This window comes from Giraffa tippelskirchi, chromosome X (genome assembly GCF_054371585.1).
Source record: "Giraffa tippelskirchi isolate mGirTip1 chromosome X, T2T-mGirTip1v1.2.pri, whole genome shotgun sequence".
Lineage (NCBI taxonomy): Eukaryota > Metazoa > Chordata > Mammalia > Artiodactyla > Giraffidae > Giraffa > Giraffa tippelskirchi.
In genome coordinates this window covers 130,615,536-130,634,518 of record NC_137289.1, presented here as the reverse complement: position 1 = coordinate 130,634,518, position 18,983 = coordinate 130,615,536, and the positions used below count along the sequence as shown (strand labels likewise).

Below are 18,983 nucleotides of genomic sequence, written 5' to 3'. Positions count from 1 at the left end.
GATGAGGAAATTTAGAAGTCATATCTCTATTCACTTTTTAATAGGTGAGGAAATGAAGTGATCCAAATAATTAGAGGACTGCCTGAGATCATGCATCTAAAGCACACCACAGGAAGATCTCCAGACTTTAAACGATCATTCCACTAAATTGGCTTTACTACACATCTTCCCACTCATGTTCCACATTTACTGCTTTTAGAGAGACAGAGAAACTTGACAGTATATTTCAGTAGAAAATGCGTGGATTTTCGGGTTAGGACAATCTGAACTTGAAATTTTCCTAAGCCAAAGTCTTCACCTGTGAACATGGTATCCTTCAAAGTGACTGGAGTCATTCTCTACCTGTTTTTCTTACATCATCATTCTCCCCCTCCTGCCTTCCACTGCATTGGATCATTCTCATCAGCATTCAAACATGCTGTCATTTCTGCCATCCAGAAAGAAATCATTTTTTACTCCACATCTCTCTCCAGATACATTCCAATTTCTTATTTTCCATTTATGAGAAAACTATAAAAACTGCACAGAAGTTTTGAGATACTGCCTATAACCAATTATTTTCTTCCCATTTTCCTTTGAACTTGCTTCACATTGGCTCTCTGTCCATCATTCCAATGACACAGCTCTTGTCAAGGTCACCACATCAGTCAACTATATAACAAGCACAGACTCTCCAGCAACCACCTATCAAAATCAGCTGTCTAAGAGGCAGTTGATGGGGACATGTGGTAGGCTGGACAGCCCTAAGCCACAGACTGGGTATGGGTCCCCAAGGGTATCTCATCCTCCTTGGACCAGCAGGCTAACTAGACCATGCTCTCCTCATGGTGAGACAGAAGGGCAAGACAAATGGAAATATACGTATCTCAGAAGCATTGAAAGTGAAAGTTGCTCTGTCGTGTCCGACTCTTTGCAACCCCATATATAGTCCATGGAATTCTCCAGGCCAGAATACTGGAGTGGGTAGCCTTTCCCTTCTCCAGGGGATCTTCCCAACCCAGGGATCGAACCCAAGTCTCCTGCATTGCAGTCGGATGCTTTACCAGCTGAGCCACAAGAGAAGCCCAAGAATACTGGAGTGGGTAGCTTATCGCTTCTCCAGCAGATCTTCCCGACCCAGGAATGGAACAGGGTCTCTTGCATTGCAGGCAGATTCTTTATCAACTGAGCTATCAGGGAAGCCCCGATCTCTTTTCTGTGATCCTTCAGCCAAAATAAGTAACGTGGCTCAAAGTCCAAGATCAGGGACAGATACACACTTTGCCTCTAGTGGGAAGAACTGAAAAGTCACAAGGAAAAGGACATGCGTAAAGACAGAGCTGAAAAACTAGAGACGAAAAATGTTACTATACCACTGTCACTAATGAGCCCCACAGTACTAAATCAAATAGTCAAATCTAAATGCTCATCTATTTTAAATATTCAGCAGTATGTGATATAGTTGATCACTACTTCCATGCTGAAACTATTTTTCCCCTTGACTTGTAACTCACCCCATATTCCTAGTTTTCCCACTTCCTTCTCACTGGTTTTTCCTTCTATGCTTTGTTGGTTCTTCCTTGTATTTTTTTTTTACATTGGGTACCCCAGGAATCAATCTTGAGGCATTTTCTCTTTGCTCTGGTTGATCTTTCTCATGGTCATGGCTTAAAAACCATCTACAATACTTAACATCACTTAATTTTACACTTTAAAATGATTAAGACGGTACATTAAGTGTTATGTATATTTTTACCACAATTAAAAATAAAAACAAAATAAAAGCCCATTGATAGACTGATAAATCATAAATGTGTATCTTCAGCTTGTATGTCTCCCCTTAAAGTTCAATGTCCTATATCCAAATATATCCAAATGTCCAACAAAAATCTGAAACCTGATATATTCAAAGCCCAACTACTGATCTCCCACCAACACAAACAAGCTGCTCCAGGTATTTCTCCCGCCTCTGTAAGTGGCAACTACATATTTCGAGTTATATGTAGTTGCTCGAAATAGGTAGCGGCTCAGGCTCAAAACCTCTTCGGTTATTCTTAACTCTACTTTTTCTCCCATATCCCACACATCCAATGTATCAGCAATTCTTGGTTCTACTTTCAATATATCCATGACCTGAGTACAACTCTCCACCTCTGACGCGCTGTCCCTCTTTTCCCAAGTCACCTTCATTTCTGGCCTGATTCATTATAACAGTCTTCTGTTTGATGTCCATTACCACCATCTTCCTCCACATCTATTCTATTCTGAACAAGGCAGCCAGAGTAATCCTTATAAAGCAAAAGCTGGATTAGACCACTTATGTTGTTACAACTCCAGTGGTTTCCAACCTCAATCCAAGGAAATTCCAAGTTCTTACAAAGACCTTCAAAGCCCATCCACACTCTGGTCTCATTACCTCTTTGACCTCATCTCTCACGACTATTAACCTCACTCCTTACATGACAGGGGGAAAAAAACCTCAGCAAAAATCGACACTCTAACAGGCTTTGCATGTATTACTATCGTGAGAACAGGGCTACCTTATACATTTGTGCAGGTGGCACATTACACAAAGACGGGGAGTAAAAAAAATGCTGTAATCTATGTGAATGTTTCTAATGAAGCAGTTCCTAACCTGCATGTTCTTAGATACTTGTCAATGGGGAGATAGAAATAAGTAGGATAAATCAGGAAAATATAAAATACATAACATAGGGATGAGTGCTAAGGAAAAGAAGAGACCTGTGCTGGGCAACACAAATCTAAATAGGATGAACTTGTAAGGTCTTCGCAAAGAGGATGATCTTTAAATAAATAACTGGAGGAGACAAGAAAGGAAGTCCTGTGCAAAACTGGGAACTGTACTCAGGCAAAAAAAAAAAAGCATATGCGAGGAACAATATGAGATGAAACGCACATCTGGCATGTTCTAAGAAAAGGAGGGAAACCAGTGTGGCTGGAGCAGAGAGCTAAATGGATAGTTTCAGAAAATGAGGTCACAGACATAAAGGGAGTCATGATTGTATAAGGTCCTGTAAGGTCTTTGACTTTCACTCTGAGTGAGAACAAAGCTATCAGAGGTTATGAACAAATCTAACTTCAGCTTTAAGTGGTAGTTCTGACTGAAGGAAAAAAAAAAAAAAAGATACCTCTGGCTGTTTTGTTGAAAAAGATTGAAGACTGCAGGGAATCAAGGGTGAAGACAAAGAGACCAGTGAAGACATAAAGGATTGGAGGTTGGGAGACTAGAGTGACAGCACTAGAGATGGGGTGAAATTTTACTGGGTTACTATCGTAAATTGCATCTGTTTCTCTCTTGGAGAAGGAAATGGCAACCCACTCCAGTATTCTTGCCTGGAGAATCCCATGGACAGAAGAGCCTGGCGGGCTAAAGTCCATGGGGTCTCAAGAGTCGAACACGACTTAGCGACTAAACCATCACCACATGTTTTTCTCACCACGTACTGGTCATGTACATAATGTGATAGATGTCTGTGTATGTATGTATGTGTGTGTGTGCATCTGGTATGAAGATGGCTGCATTCTTTGCTTTTAAAATGGCTGTTTGACTTCAAAATTAGGCTATGTAGATATTTCACTACTGCAAACCAAATTAGTCTTGTTTGTTTCTAACATTTATATTTTTTTGCTCACCTTAAATATGTTTTCTAATCCAGAAACATTTTGAATAGGTGAGTGATTTTACCCATGTTTCAGTTCAGTCACTCAGCCGTGTCCAACTCTTTGCGACCCATGGACTGCACCAAACCAGGCCTCCCTGTCCATCACCAACTCCTGGAGCTTGAACAAACTCATGTCCATCGAGTTGGTGATGCCATTCAACCATCTCATCCTCTGTCGTCCCCTTCTCCTCCTGCCTTCAATCATTCCCAGCATCAGGGTCTTTTCAAATGAGTTAGTTCTACGCATCAGGTGGCCAAAATGTTGGAGCTTCAGCTTCAGCATCAGTCCTTCCAATGAACGTTCAGGACTGATTTCCTTTAGGATGGACTGGTTGGATCTCCTTGCAGTCCAAGGGACTCTCAAGAGTCTTCTCCAACACCACAGTTCAAAAGCATGCACTCAGCTTTCTTTGGAGTCCAACTCTCACATCCATACATGACCACTGGAAAATCCATAGCTTTGACTAGACAGACCTTTGTCGGCAAAGTAATGTCTCTGCTTTTTAATAGGCTGTCTAGGTTGTTCATAGCTTTTCTTCCAAGGAGCAAGTGTCTTGTAATTTCAAGGCTGCAGTTACCATATGCAGTGATTTTGGAACTGAAGAAAGTAAAGGCTGCTACTGTTTCCATTGTTTCCCCATCTATTTGCCATGAAGTAAGGGGACCGGATGCCATGATCTTCGTTTTTTGAATGTTGAGTTTTAAGCCAGCTTTTTCACTCTCCTCTTTCACTTTCATCAAGAGGCTCTTCAGTTCCTCTTCACTTTCTGCCATAAAGGTGGTGTCATCTGCATATCTTAGGTTATTGATATTTCTCCTGATAATCTTGATTCCAGCTTCTGCTTCATCCAGCCTGGCATTTCGCATGATATACTCTGCATAGAAGTTAAATAAACAGGGTGACAATATACAGCCTTGACACACTACTTTCCCGATTTGGAACCAGTCTGTTGTTCCATGTCCAGTTCTAACCGTTGCTTCCTGACTTGCATACAGATTTCTCAGGAGGCAGGTAAGGTGCTCTCGTATTCCCATCTCTTGAAGAATTTTCCACAGTTTGTTGTGATCCACACAGTCAAAGGCTTTGGTATAGTCAATAAAGCAGAAGTGTATGTTTTTCTGGAATTCTCTTGCTTTTTTGATGATCCAACGGATGTTGGCAATTTGATCTCTGGTTCCTCTGCCTTTTCTAAATCCAGCTTGAACTCTGGAAGTTCTCAGTTCACGAACTGTTGAAGCCTGGCTTGGAGAATTTTGAGCGCTACTTTGTTAGCATGTGAGATGAGTACAATTCTGTGGTAGTTTGAACATTCTTTGGCATTGCCTTTCTTTGGGATTGGGATAAAAACACCTTTTCCAGTCCTGTGGCCACTGCTGAGTTTTCCAAATTTGCTGGCATATTGAGTGAAGCTTGAAGTAGCTTAACTGAAATTCCGTCACCTCCACTAGCTTGGTTCGCAGTGACGCTTCCTAAGGCCCACTTGACTTCAGACTCTAGGATGTCTGGCTCTAGGTGAGTGATCACACCATTGTGGTTATCTGGGTTGTTAAGATCTTTTTTGCATAGTCCTGTGTATTCTTGCCACCTCTTCTTAATGTCTTCTGAGTTCCCTTGTGGCTCAGCTGGTAGAGAATCTGCCTGCAATGTGGGAGACCTGGGTTCGATCCCTGGGTTGAAAGATTCCCCTGGAGAAGGGAAAGGCTACTCACTCCAGTATTCTGTGATAGAGAATAGTCCATGTATAGTCCATGGGGTTGCAAAGAGTTGGACACAACTGAGCGACTTTCACTTACCCATGTTTTGGCATGTATAATATTACTGAGGACATTAAGAATACTACTTCATTAATTCACACTTAGTTACCATATTCTCCCCCTATTTCTAGAAAAATACACTTGATGAGATTGAAAGAAATCTATATTTAGCTAAAAATTTTAATAGACCTTGCTGTTACTGTTGTTAGTCTTTTCCAGCAGCTTTCGAAATACTTGTATGGTTTATTTTTCGTTTTAATGTGTTTCTCAAAAGAATTACATTACCATATTTTAAACTGTGAAACTTCCTTGAATTCTTGGGATAACATCTACTAGGTCATGAATAATTTTTCTTTTAAGAATCCACAACATGTAGTTTGTCAATATTGCATTTCAGATACATGTATATTTCAGGGATACACACAAACACGTTCCTAAGTGAAAAATCATTTTTTTCTACTTTGAGTGTTTTCTTTAGTTTTGCTTTCAGGGATAATCTGACAACCAGTACTAATTGACAAGGTCTCCATATATCTCCATGTTGCTCAATCACATGATTTGCAAAGTTTCTTCTAAGGTAATTAATTCTTTCATATTTTATACTTCTTTCTGGGACCTCTTGCTAAATAAGATGTCAATGTGATAGAAATGTGGGTACCTCACTTGCCATCTTGAATCTGAATTTTCTCAGGTTTGTACAAATAATGCTTTAAGAAATTAGGTATTACACTATTTCCATTACATTTTCTACTTTATATAATCCTAACTATAACTTGTCTTTGAAGTCAAATGCAAAATAAGGTTTTCAATTTATTTTTTAAATTTTTAAAATATTTATGGGCAACCCTTTTTAAAAAAAAATTATTTATTTATCTTTGTTGCCATGTGTGGGCTTCTCATTGTGATGGCTTCAATGTTGCAGAGCAACAGGCTCTAGGCATCCCAGGTCCATAGTTGGAGCATGAGGGCTCAGTAGTTTGGGCGTGCGAGCTTCAGAAGTTGTGGTGCACGGGCTTAGTTGCTCCAAGACATGTGGAATACTCCCGGATCAGGGATGGAACCCGTGGTCCCTGAAATGGCAGGCAGATTCCCATCTACTGCCCACCAGGGAAGTCCTCAATTTATTTTCAATTCTTGCTTCATTGTACAGAATTCAGAGAATGTAGCCAATATGATACTCTTTTTGTATTAATTATAATTTTCTATGTGGCTCTAATATGGTCAGTTTTGGGGAATGTTCCAGAATGACTTAACAAAGAATTGTTCCTTGTGCACAATTTTCTCTATTCATCTTTCTGACTACGCTTATTAATTCTCCTACTTAAATTTTCTATTTTTTGTCTACTTTCTTTGTCAATTTCTGAGAAAATTCATGAAGGATTCCCTCTATGTGGATTCATCTATTTACAGTATTTTTGGAAAACATTTCATTTTACGTTTTGACATTACCTTATTCAATAAGTAATTATACTGAGCTGTTATATATACTCTTGATGGGCCACATCATTTGATGACACAAAAATCCAAGCTTGTTTCACTGAATGATTTTAAACTTAAATTCTACTCTGACTGATTGTATCACTAATAATCTTATTATGCTGTTATTTTAAAAATCTGGATTGTCTTTATCTAGCTCCTTATTTTTAGCCTTATAGTACATATTTTTTATTTTGTTAAGCATAATTAGCAAATTTCTATTACTGATTTAGTCTAATTTCTGTCATACTACTTTATTTTTCTCTATGTGATTTGAATTTTACACATTTCTTTCTCCTTTATTTACCTTTTCTCCTAGCTTGATTTATCAAAATTTGTTACTACTGCTTTTCTGGTTTTTGAAATTTTTCTACTTTCCTATAAATCACAGACTCAATTCTATGTTTAGAAATTAATACACGATGTTAACACAGTTATGTACATTTTGTAGGTATCTCTGTGTCAAAAATTAGACAGCATTTGTGTAAGAGACTACTAGTTGTCACCAAAGTTGAGAGCATACTTCCCAGACATCCATATTTGTGGTCAGTAGAAAAAGATCTAGAGAAACTTATGTTGGTGTGTTATGTGAGTACTGGATACACTTCCTACTGAGAGAAAAATACTTGCCCTAGAGACCCACAGGCAGGCTGATTTTGAAAATATACATTTTACACAGAGGCAATTGCTATATACAAATAAATCTTCTAGGCTGTGTGTAAATTATGTTTTTGTGAGTTAAAATGATAAAAACAGTATAAAAATAATAGTAATTAAGTTAGACTATATGAAACTGTCATGAGTTGGCAGTTTTGACCTTAGAAAATGGGCAATTTCATATGGTTTCGTTTAAAAAGAAATTAAAATTATGACATGGGGTGTGAGAAAGTATAAATATAATAATTTTAATATTTTCCATTGAGGAAAGTAAAATATAAAATACTAAGTTGACAAGTCAAAAATAGATTATTACTCTAAAAGTATATATTATAGAGCTTACATTATATATAATGTAAAAATAATTATGAGAAAGCAGAGATGGAAAGAGAATCTACTAATATATTCATTTTTCATGGTGGAGGGTTCAGTAAAGGTCTTAGTAATTATATATCATAGTTCACAATAGTGTGATTGATTTTAAGGTGCATCATTATGATATACACGATTTTACTTTTAATTCAGAGTCATCAGTGTTGTTTCTTTTTTTTTATTTTGTCTGTGCCTACAAGATCATTTGTTATGTTGTATTTCTTTAAAAAATTAAATAAACAGAAATGCTACAAGTCATCAATGATAGGTTCTCAAGATACCACTGTAATTATTTAAAACTAGCCTACTTCGGATTTTCACTCCAGCAATATTGCAAATACATCTGATTCACCATAAGCACTCCTGCCAATACCTTCTAGTGATTTAGATTACACATCTTTTAATTTATAGAATAAATCAATGAAAGGATAAAAACAAACTGCCAAGCTTCTGAATATGAATAAAAACAGAATTGTATTAAAATATGCTTATGAAAAAGGGGAAAATATTAGACATAGATAATACAGAGTAAGAAAAAGGGAGTAAAATCAAATCTTCTGAATACATCAATAAACTGTAAATAAGAAAAATTAACCTAATAGAAGGAAAGAATTCTTAAATAACATCAAAACTCATAGCCTGCAAGGTGGCATATGAAAAAGATTAATCTAAAACAGTTACACTGAAGGGACTCAGCCATACACACACATGTATCCATTCTCCCTCAAAGCCCCCCTTCTATTCAAGTTGCCACATAATATTAAGCAGAGTTCCATGTGCTATACAGTAGGTCCCTGTTCTTTATCCATTTTAAATACAGCAGCGTGTATCTATTCACCTGAAACTATCACAACATAGTTTGTTCATCGGCTATACCCCAATACAGAATAAAAAGTTTAAAAAAATAGCTAATATTTTAAAATAAAAAAGTGAGAGAGTTACACTAATAAAAAGATGCAAAAACTCCAGAAGATGGATGAAAGAAAAAGAATGAAACCCAGAACATTTAAATGAGTTTGTAAACAAGAACTAAGTTTGTTTAACTCACATATTGTTAACAGCCAGCATGCCATGTGCAAACACGGGCAACTCATATACACAATATGTGTGATGCTTTGTTGTTGTTCAGTTGCTAAGTCATGTCTGACTCTTTGTGACCCCATGGACTGCAGCATGCCAGGCTTCCCTGCACTTCACCACTTCCTGGAGTTTGCTCAAACTCATGCTCATTGAGTCAATGATGCCACCCAACCATCTAATCCTCTGTAACCCCCTTCTCCTTCTACCCTCAATCATTCCCAGCATCAGGACTTTTCCAGTGAGTTGGCTCTTCGCATAAGGTGGCCAAAGTACTGGAGCTTCAGCTTCAGCATCAGTCCTTCCAGGAATATTCAGGATTAATTTCCTTTAAGATAGACTGGTTTGATCTCCTTACTGTCCAAGGGACTCTCAAGTGTCTTCTCCAGCACCACATTTTGAAAGCATCAATTCTTTAGTGCTCAGTCTTCTTTATGATCCAACTCTAACAGCCGTGTAAGACTACAGGAAAAACCATAGCTTTGACTATATGGACCTTTGTGGGCAAAGTGATGTCTCTGCTGTTTAATATGCTATCTAGGTTTGTCACAGCTGTTTTCCCAAGGAGCAAGCATCTTTTAATTTCATGCAGTCACCATCCGCAGTGATTTTGGAGCCCAAGAAAATAAAATCTGTCACCATTTCCACATTTTGCCCATCTATTTGCCATGAAGTGATGGGAGCAGATGTCATGATCTTAGCTTTTCGAATGTTGAGTTTTAAGTCAGCTTTTCACTCTCCTCTTTTACCTCCATCAAGACGCTCTTTAGTTCCTCTTTGCTTTCTGCCATTAGAGTGATATTATCAGCATATCTAAAGCTGTTGATATTTCTTAAAGTAACCTTGATTTCAGCTTGTGTGTCATCCAGCCCAGCATTTTGCATGATGTACTCTGCATGTAAGTTAAATAAGCAGGGTAACAATATATAAGCTTGACATACTCCTTTCCCAGTTTTGAACTGATCCATTTTTCCATGTCCAGTTCTAATTGTTGCTTCTTCTCCTGCATTCAGATTTCTCAGGAGACAGGTATAGTATCTGGTATGCCCATCTGTTTAAGAATTTTCCAGTTTGTTATGGTCCAAATAATCAGAGGCTTTAGCTTCCTCAACGAAGCAGATGTGTTTTGCAATTCTCATGCTTTTTCTATGATCCAATAAATGTTGGCAATTTGATCTCAGGTTCCTCTGGTTTTTCTAAACCCAGCTTGTACATCTGGAAGTTCTCGGTTATGTGATGTCAAAGGCTAGCTTGAAGGATTTTGAGCATTACCTTGAAGAATGTGAAATGACTGAAATTATACAGTAGTTTGAACATTCTTTGGCATTGCCTTTCTTTGGGGTTGGAATAAAAACTGACCTTTTCCAGTCCTGTGGCCACTGCTGAGTTTTCCAAATTTGCAGGCATATTGAATGTAGCACTTTAACTGCATCATCTTTTAGGATGTTTAACAGTTCAGCTGAATTCCATCAGCTCCATTAGCTTTCTTCATAACAATGATTCTTAATGCCCACTTGACTTCTCAATCCAGGATGTCTGGCTCTAAGTGAGTGACTATACCATCGTGGTTATCTAGGTCATGAAGACCTTTTTGCGTCGTTCTTCTGTGTACTCTTGCCACCTCTTCTTCTTCTCTTTGCTTCTGTCAAGTCCTTGTCATTTCTGTCCTTTATTGTGCCCACCTTTGCATGAAATGTTCCACTGGTATCTCCACTTTCCTGGCAGATATCTATAGCCTTTTCCATTCTATGGTTTTCTTCTATTTTTTTTTTTTTTTGGCATTGTTCACTTAAGAAGGCCTTCTTATCTCTCCTGATGCTTAGGCTTTAAGGAATACCAGCTAGGAGTCAGCAAATCAAAGCAAACACTAGGAGAGAGCCAATCAGAGTAAGGTACAGGCTAGGAGACAGACAATCAGAGTAAGGTACCAGCTAGTACTCAGCCAAACAGAGCAAGGTAGAGACTAGGAGTCAGCCAATTAGAGCAAAGTACAAGTTAGGACTCTGACAATCAGGGAAAATCACAGGCTGGGAGTCAGTCAATCAGATCAAAGTGAAGACTAGAACTGAGAGACATCGATGGATCCAGAACAGGGAAAATATTTCCACTCTGCCAACGTGGGAAAAATATGTTGATTATTGACACATTCTGTGAAAGGAGTTATAATTAAAAGAGGAAAATGCTGGAAGAAATTTTCACCTACCGAGGTATGGGGAAATAATTCTGGCCTACATATGATTTATCTTGAGCTTTAGGCTAACCAATACAGCCCATTTATGGCCTATTAAGCATACATTGTACCTATGCTTTAACCATTAAGAAAAAATACATTCAGAAAATAATACAAAGATACATTTTGATTGTTATCCTCATTGTCATGTCTAGTAATTTTCAAGTGTTTGTCCAGGTACTATGACTAAGTAATACTCCCTTTCTTCTTCTGTACCTGTCCCTATACAAGACTGATTGAGTATCCAAGAAAAGGGAGGGTTGAAACGGAGCAGCCCTCCCACACCCCCCAACATGTCCTCAGCCAGTCTTTTGTGTGTAGAAAACTTTAGTCAAAGAATAAGTTTAATTAGAAAAATGAGAACATGTGAAAAACAAGGAAAACACTCAAAAAAGATCAAATAAGAATAATATACCGATCAAGCACAGACAATGACCTTTAAATCTTTCTCACAGCCTTGAGAGAATACTCTGAGCCACTTCCTATGAGCTGTCTTATAGATACCAAACACTAGGGTGAAGAAGTTAACTTCATGATGACCATACTATACCCATGACATAAGGTGCCACAATTCTGAGAACTGGCCTCAAAGAAATGGGAACAAATGGACCCTGGAACTGAAGATTAAGGGCACCTAAAACAACCAAGATGACTCAGACCACTGATGACCAATCGAAGATGATTATCAGAGATGACTATGCTATTTCTGCATATAGCCCCCTCCTTCTGTCTATAAAAGCTCTTTCTTACCCCAAAGGTTGCCAGTGGTGGGTAGTTGGCCTTCAGCTTGACATTCCTCTTGCCACCCCAGTTGCCAGCAACTAAATTAAGCAATATTTCCTTTCCACCAACCTGGTCTGTTTACTGGCTTTTGAGAAGCAAGCAGCTGGAACCTACATACATATCGGTAACTAAAGCACAGGCTAGGAGTCAGCCAACCAGAGCAAGGTGCAGACTAAGAAGCAGCCAATCACAGCAAAGGAAAAGCTAGGTGTCAGTAGTGAGAGCAAAGTACAATCTAGTAGTCAACCAATCAGGGGAAAGTAGGGGTTAGGAGTCAGCCAATCAGGGCATAGTATAGGCTTGAATCAGCCAATTACAGTTAAGGTACAGTCTAGGAGTCAGCAAATCAGACCAATGCACAGGCTAGAATCAGAGAATCAGAGCAGAGTGCAAGCTTCAAGTCAGCCAATCAGTGCAAAATGCAGACAAGCAGTCAGCCAATCAGAGCAATGTACAAGCTAGGAGTTAGCCAATCAGAAGAAAGTATAGGCCTGGAGTGAGCCAATCACAGCAACGTATAGGCCAAGAGCCAGCCAGCCAGAGCAAAGTAGGGGCTAGGAGTCAGAGAATCAGGGAAAAATACAGGCCAGGAGCCAGCCAATCAGAGCAAACTACTGGAAAGGAGTTAAGACCATCAGAGCAAAGTACAGGCTAGGAATCAGCTAATCAGAGTGATATACAGGCTAGAAGTCTGCTAATCAGGGCTAACTACAGGCTACAGTCAGCCAATCAGAGCAAGGTACAGGCTAGGAGTCAGCCAATCAGAGCAAAGTACAGGCCAGGAGTCAGCCAATCAGAGCACATAACTGGGTAGGGGGACAGCAAATCCTACCAATGTAAAGGCTAGACTTAATCAGTTCAGCGCCCCCACAAGCTTTGAGTCAGCCAATCAGAGAAAACTGGGCTAGGAGTCAGCCAATCAAGGCAAAGTAAAGGCTAGAATGAGTTAATCAGAGTAAGGTACAGTCTAGGAGTCAGCCAATCAGAACAACATACAGGTTCAGTTCAGTTCAGTTGCTCAGTCGTGTCCGACTCTTTGCGACCCCATGAATCGCAGCACGCCAGGCCTCCCTGTCCATCACCAACTCCCGGAGTTTACCCAAACCCATGTCTATTGAGTCGGTGATGCCATCCAACCATCTCATCCTCTGTCTAGAGGTGAGCAAATCAAAACAGGGTGTAGGCTAGGAGTCATCCAATCAGAGCAAAGTACAGGCCAGGAGTCAACCAATCAGAGCAAAGGACATGCTACGAGTTAGCCAGTCAGAGCAAAGTAAAGGTAGGAGTCAGTGAATCAGACCAACGTTAGAGTCAGGCAGTCACAGCAGAGTGCAAGCTTGGACTTAGCTAATCAGAGCAATATACAGGCGAAGAGTCAGCCAAACAGAGCAAAGTACGGCTTAGGAGTCACCCAACCAGAGTAAAGTACAGGCTGTGCTGTGCTTAGTCGCTCAGTCCTGTCTGATTCTTTGAGACCCCATAGACTGCAGCCCGCCAGGCTCCTCTGTCCATGGGGATTCACCAGTCAAGAATACTAAAGTGGGTTGCCATGCCCTCCTCCAGGGGGTCTACCCAATCCAGGGATGGAACCCAGGTCTTGTGCATCGCAGGTGAATTCTTTACCAACTTAACCACCAGGGAAGCCCAAGAATAGTGGAGTGGGTAGCCTATCCCTTCTCCAGGGGATCTTCCCAACCCAGGAATCAAACCGGGGTCTCCTGCATTGCAGGCGGATTCTTTACCGTGAACTATCAGGGAAGCCCAATGTACGTGCTACAAGCCATCTAATCAGAGCAACATATTGGCTAGAGTTCAGCCAGTCAAGCAAGGTACAGGTTAGGAGTCAGCCTGTCAGGGTTAAGTGCAGGCTAGAAGTCAGCCAATAAGAGAAAATTACAGAATAGGAGTCAGCCAATCAGGGAAAGCTCTTCCCTGGTGGCTCAGACCCTTAAGAGTCGGCTTACAATGAGGGAGACCCAAGTTCGATCCCTGGGTTGGGAAGATCCCCTGGAGATGGAAATGGCAACTCACTCCAGTATTCTTGCCTGGATAATCCCATGGATGGAGGAGCCTGGCAGGCTACAGTCCCTGGGGTGGCAAAGAGTCAGACAGGACTGAGTGACTAACACTTTCACTTTCAAGCAAGGGAAATTACCAGCAAAGAGTCAGCCAGTGAGAGCAACGTATAGGCTAGCAGTCAGCCAATGAGAGCAAAGTACAGGCCTGCAGTCAGCCAATCAGAGCAAAGTACAGGCTAGCAGTTAGCCAATGAGAGCAAAGTACAAGCTAGGCATCAGTCAAAAAGAGCTATGGGCCGGCTAGTAGTCAGCCAATCAGGGCAAAGTACAGACTAGAATTAGCCAATCAGCGTTAGGTACAGGCTATGAGACAGCCAATCAGAGCAGTGTACAGGCTAGAGGTCTGCCAACTAGAGAAATTTATAGGCTAGGAGTCAGACCATCTGGGCATAGTACAGGCAATCAGAGTCCATCAATCAGAGCAAAGTGATATGGAGAGGAACCCTGAGGTCCTTACTCCCACATACCATGTCCCCTGCCTGCCTTTGGTCTGTGGAAAACTATAGACAAAGAATAAGTTTAATCAGAAAAATGAGAACATGTGAAAACCAAGGAAAGCAGTCAAAGGAGACCGAATAACAATAATGTATTGATTAAGCATAGTCAAGGACCTTTAAATCTTTCTTGAGGGCTATAGATAATATTCTGAGCCACACCCTGTGAGCTGTCAATATAGATACTAAAACACCAGGGTGAAGAAGTTAACTTCATGATGACCAGACTGTACTCATGACATAAGCCGCCACAATTCTGAGAACTGGCTTCAAAGAAATGGGAACAAACGGACCCTAGAACTGAAGATCAACTATACTTAAGACAACCAAGATGACTCAAAGTTGACTGTGCCTTTTCTACATATAGTCCCCTCCTTCTATCTAAACAAGTTCTTGCCTCAATGGTTGCCAGTGGGGGGTGGTGGTCCATCTTTGGACAGACATCTGCCCTCCTACCACTCAGCTGCAGGCCTCTGAAATAAAGTAAACTTTTCTTTACAACAACCTGGACAGTTTACTGGCTTTTGAGAGGAGAGCACCCGGATCCCACACACCTTCCGGTAACAGATTTTCGTGCTCATCGTGAGGCTGCCTACTGCCAGCTCTTGAGCTTTCATGGCACCTGGTTCTCCTGGGTTTTCCAGGGGAGACCTGTGGTCATGACAATGTATGAGCCTGCTGCTTGTGGCGAGCTAGCCCAGAGTAGGGGATTTGGGGGACGTTCCTAGCAGCTGCCAAAACCATTTGTTTTGAGAATCCTCCCTGTTTCTCCCTTGCTCGGCACTGGCTTTTCCTTGGTGGAATGGAAACTTACACTTGAGATGAGCTGACGAGCTCCAAATCCTGGTTAGTTCACCAGTGTGCACATGGGCAATCTTCCCATTTGTGAGTGCTAGTGCTATTTGGGCATTCTTGCCAGTTAGTTCTGATGTTGAGAACTGTTTGGGGCTCGAGGTGCTATTTGACCATTTTGCAAATTGGTTCTGATGTGTGTCTGATGTTGAGGATTGTTAGTGAACAGTGCTATTGGTGCATTCTTGCCAATTGGTTCTGACATCTGTCTACCATTGAGGACCACTGGTGAGCACCAAGTGTCATTTGGGCATTTTGCCAATTGGGGATGCATCATGTTGGGGAGGTGTTTGTCTGGGAATCTGTACCAGTTTCCCTTGGAGAGGGTTTGTGACCGACCTGTTGTTTGGTACGTGTGTGTGTATTCCATTTGTGTCAGTGGTATTTTGTTGCCTTATGCAAAATGGGAAATTCAGGTTCAATTCACTAAGAAAAATTTTAGCCATGGAATCATGACTAACAAAAAAGAAACTTTTTTTCTGGACAATATATGGCAAAGTATTCTTTAAATTCCTAAGAAAATTGGTTAAGATGCTGCTGCTGCTGCTAAGTCACTTCAGTCGTATCCGACTCTTAGCGACCCCATGGAATGTAGACTACCAGGCTCCTCTGTCCATGGGATTTTCCAGGCAAGAGTACTGGAGTTGGGTGCCATTGCCTTCTCCGTGGTTAAGATGAAACTCGTGCAATTCTAAAAACCGTTTCTTTTTGCATGTGTGGTTAGAGAAGCCTAGCTGGATAAAACAATTTTTTCAGACCACGCTAAAACAAAAATATACCTAGAAGAAAGTTGGAAGTTGACTCTCACCATATCCTTGAATTACAAACATGTCCACTTTGCCTCAGACTTCAGCTTTGGATTAATAAGTAAAACTTCAAGGCAAAGGGAAGAAAGAGAAGGCTTAAAATTGCGTGTGTAAAATTGGCTATTCTGTTATTCATAAACAGATACATTTAACTGCAATGTCTAATTCATGAAATGTAAAACGATGAAACCATGAGATATCCATTTGTCTGGAGATCTGCATGTCTCAATATGGGCTTTTGACTTTGGATACTATTGCTGAGGTTAACTTTTAAAGGAGTTCTATTGAATTGGCCTTAAAAAATATAAGCACTTACAAATCAAACAAATCTAAATTTATCTACTTTTGTCTTCTTGTAAGAACAAGAAGGAAACTAAAGATGTTTGGGTTTTTAAACATGCATGTTGTATCATTAAAGAAAAAATTATGGTGTGATAAAATGAATGTTTTTAAAGTTTATGGAATATGTTCTTTTATTTGCCAATCCGAAAATGTTGCTATAACATTTCAATTACTTATGTCTTGGATTTGTTATGCTTTCCAGGTTTAAAACTTGTGATGTGAAAAGTGATAAGGAAACCATTGCAGTGTGTAAAGCAATAGGATATGTATTGTCAGCAAAGAGAAGGTATAAAGATGAAAATATTTTTGTTGAGAAAGATTGATGATAACCCTTCTGTCCTACAGGTGTTTGTTTCTGTATAGGAAAATGCAGGACAAATCTGTGGGGATTTAGGAGACGATAAAAAAGGTTTCTGAAAAAGGAACTTTGAAAAACGAATTTTGTACCTTGGCAGGATTAAGATTACACTAAATTTAATTAGGTAAATGAATTTTATTATAGTAAACTGAATCTCGATCTAATTTTTTTTCCTTCTATGAAGAGAACAAAGTTCTAGTGGAATATTGATCTGAATTTGGTAACAGACTTCTAAAGGAAAGTAACTGTCTTGTTTCTAATCATAGTTTGACCCCAATGTTCAGGATGGAAATATTGTCCAATAATGTGGTCACAGAGTATAACTACTTGTGATATGTAGCACTGCTGGCTTTAAGTTTATGACTTAAAGCACATGTACAATATCTCTATGACAACTGGATATAAATTGTAAAATGTATGGTCTAGAAAGCATTTCCCTGTGAACATACCTCTGAGCCTGTTCATGATATCTGATTAGTTTTCCCCCAACATGAACAACTAGGCAAATATATAAACAAAAACAAGGCCAAGGACCCAGAGAAATGGATAGACCCAAAGCAGGGAAAAGAGCCACTCTGCCAACGTCAGAGAAATAATTGATCATCAATGCTTTCTTCGAAAGGAGTTACAATTAAAAGGGGCAAATGATGGAAGAAATTTTCACCTACTGAGGTATGGGGAAATAATGCTGGCCTGCTGGCTCAGACGGTAAAGTGTCTGCCTGCAATGCGGGAGACCCGGGTTCGATCCCTGGGTCGGAAAGATCCCCTGGAGGAGGAAATAGCAACCCACTCCAGTACTCTTGCCTGGAGAATTCCATGGACAGAGGAACTTAGTGGTCTATAGTCCATGGGGTCGCGAAGAGTCGGACACGACTGAGCAACTCACTTCACTTCACACAGGATTTATCTTGAACTTTAGGCTAACAAGCACAGCCTGTTTGTGGCCTATTAAACATACACTGTACATCTGCTTTAACCATTAAGGAAAAATGCATTCAGAAAAAAATACAAAGATACAGTTTGATTATTATCCTCACTGTAATGTCTAATAATTTTCAAATGCTTGTCCAGGTACTATGACAAAGTAATATTCCCTTTCTTCTTCTGTACCTGTCCCTATTCATGATTGCAGAGTAATCAAGAAAAGGGAGGTTTGAAACAGAGCAGAACCCTATGATCCTTGCCTTCCTGCACCCACCATGTCCTCAGTCAGCCTTTTGTGGAAAACTTTAGTCAAAGAGTAAGTTTAATCAGAAAGTGTGAAAACAAAGGAAAACAGTAAAAGAAACCAAATAATAATACTGTACTCATTAAGCATAGTCAAGGACCTTTAGTTCTACAGATAATATTCTGAGGTACATCCTGTGACAAGTACAGATATCAAAAACTAGAGTGAAAAAGTTAGCTTCATGATGACCAGGCTGTACCCACGACATATGCTGCCACAATTCCAAGAACTTGCCTCAAGTAAATGGGAACAAACTGACCTTAGAACTGAAGATTAAGGGTACCTAAAACAACCAATATGACTCTGATCAGATCACCGATGAGCAATCGGAAGATGAATGTCAGAGCTGAATATGCTGTTTTTGCTCGTAGCCCACTCCTGTCCATGAAAGCTCTTACCACAATAGTTGCCAGTAGTGGGGAGTTGGCCTTAGGTCAGACATTCATCTTGCCATCACCGCTGCCAGCATCTGAAATTAAGCAATCTTTCCTAGCCACCAACCTTGCTTGTTTTTTGGCTTCTGAGCAGCAAGCAGCAGGAAGCCACATATATTTTGGTAACTAAAGCACAGGCTAGGAGTCAACCAATCAGAGCAAAGAAGAGGCTAAGAAACAGCCAAACACTGCAAAGGAGGTGCTAGGAGTCAGCCAGTCAGAGCAAAGTACAGACTAGGAGTTAGCCAATCAGAGCAAAGTATGGGCTATCAGTCAGTCAATCAGACAATTACAGGCCAGGAGTCAGCCAATCATGGCAAGTGGGGGATAGGATTCAGCCAATTAGGGTAAAGTACAAGTTCAAATCAGTCAATCAC

At 40.1% G+C, this 18,983-nt stretch overlaps 1 long non-coding RNA gene across 2 annotated transcripts in view; it reads right to left on the bottom strand.

Moving 5' to 3' along the window:
• LOC145535951 (uncharacterized) overlaps window positions 1-18,698 on the bottom strand; it is a 617,716-nt gene extending 599,018 nt beyond the window's left edge. For both annotated transcript variants that reach the window (XR_014075550.1, XR_014075551.1), the window contains exon 1: window positions 18,571-18,698. This is a non-coding gene — a long non-coding RNA (uncharacterized LOC145535951). The remainder of the gene's footprint in view (window positions 1-18,570) is intronic.
• Between the last annotated feature and the right edge of the window lie 285 nt (window positions 18,699-18,983).